The 1390-nt window shown below is 59.2% G+C and overlaps 1 long non-coding RNA gene across 1 annotated transcript in view; it reads left to right on the top strand.

The window, feature by feature from the left end:
• LOC109383685 (uncharacterized) overlaps window positions 1-1384 on the top strand; it is a 5561-nt gene extending 4177 nt beyond the window's left edge. Inside the window, exon 3 of the long non-coding RNA XR_002124268.1 lies at window positions 871-1384. This is a non-coding gene — a long non-coding RNA (uncharacterized LOC109383685). The remainder of the gene's footprint in view (window positions 1-870) is intronic.
• The last annotated feature ends 6 nt before the right edge of the window (window positions 1385-1390 follow it).

Here is a 1390-nt window from a genome sequence, read left to right as displayed (position 1 = left end):
AAGGTATCAAATATTTGCCTAGCTGTTCAACATTTCTTCAAATAATATACTTGCGGCTAATTCATATCTAGACTCAATGTCTTCATCTCTCCGAGGCCTCCCTCCTGGATTAGCCTGTCTTGTCTATTCTGGGAGAAAGTTATCCCACATTCTAAAAATAGGGCCTGGAGTCCGGACACTGGCGTGCAGTCAGCAGAGGGCCGTCCTCTGGGGACAGCTGCAACAGCCCAGAGACACACTCAGGAAACAGCCAGCCGTGAGTGCCAGGTGCATGGGGGCGGCTGCTCCGGAGGGTGCCCCACCCAGCCTGGCTCTTTGACCTCTGAGGGGATGCAAGCCTCCCACATCAGAGGCCAGGGCCTTTCTCCCCCACATTGTCCCTTTCGCCTCAAAGTTAGAAGCCAGGGCCAGGCAAAAAGCAGGTTGCATGCCCATTTGAAATTAATAAAGGGACTTCTTGACAAAGCGGGACCCATGGCAGAGGGGCTGCACTCTGGGTCTAGTGGCAGTTGGCTGTTCCCACCTCGGGGCCTGCAGGGCACAGAGAGGAGAAGCTACCTCAGTCTGGGGACCAAGGTGGCTGTGTGGAAAGGCCAGCTGACAGGAATGGTGACCTCTGGGGGAGGAGCCTGGGGACTGGCCACCCAGCACCTCCGTTCACTTCCAGTCTCCTGCTAGGGTCCCCAAGGCTCTAAGTCAGCCAGATGGCAGAGCCCTGCGTGCAGGTCGGGGAGCCTGTCGGGGAGGGGACACGTTCAGCTCCCTGTCCCTTTCTTGGGGTCTCTCCACTTCCATCGCCTCCTTCTGTCTGTCCTCATGCCGGCCACCACCTCCCTCTCACTGACTCACCTTCTCTTTGTTTCCCTCTAGATACGTCCTCCCCACTTCTGTGCCCTGAAGGCAGCCAGTGGGGGTGGGGACCATGCACCTTTCCCAAGTGACCCATTTGCAGTGGGACCAACAGCCCTCCCCAGTGTCACCCCACCGCTGGAGGCGGGCGAGCGCCAGGCCCTGGAGGCGGGCTTCAAGTGATTCTGGGCTCTGCCTCCTCTGAACTGCTCTAAACGAAGCCATCGGCCTGACTGCCACTGTCTGGCTTCAAGGGCTTCCGCATCCCCTTCCTTTGATTCTTCTTGGGCTTTGGCTGGAATTAGTAAGGAGGCGTTCCCGGCTCCTCACAGCACCTTTGGCCACCTCCGAGTCCCGACGGAGAGCTCCTACTGTGTGCCCAGCCTGCAGGAGTGACGCAGGTGCCAGTGCTCAGAGCACACAGCCCAGTGGGCAGGCCCCCAGCACCCCTCCGCCCCACTCAGTCACTGACAAGGTCCCCAGGGCCCCATGCGCGGGTTCTGGGCCAGGCCCTGGGTGTATATAGGGCAATGGAGGACTT

Source organism: Hipposideros armiger, unplaced genomic scaffold (genome assembly GCF_001890085.2).
Source record: "Hipposideros armiger isolate ML-2016 unplaced genomic scaffold, ASM189008v1 scaffold_4, whole genome shotgun sequence".
In the NCBI taxonomy this organism is placed as follows: Eukaryota; Metazoa; Chordata; class Mammalia; order Chiroptera; family Hipposideridae; genus Hipposideros; species Hipposideros armiger.
The sequence above is the reverse complement of the archived record's forward strand: the minus strand, read 5'-3'. Positions and strand labels throughout refer to the sequence as shown.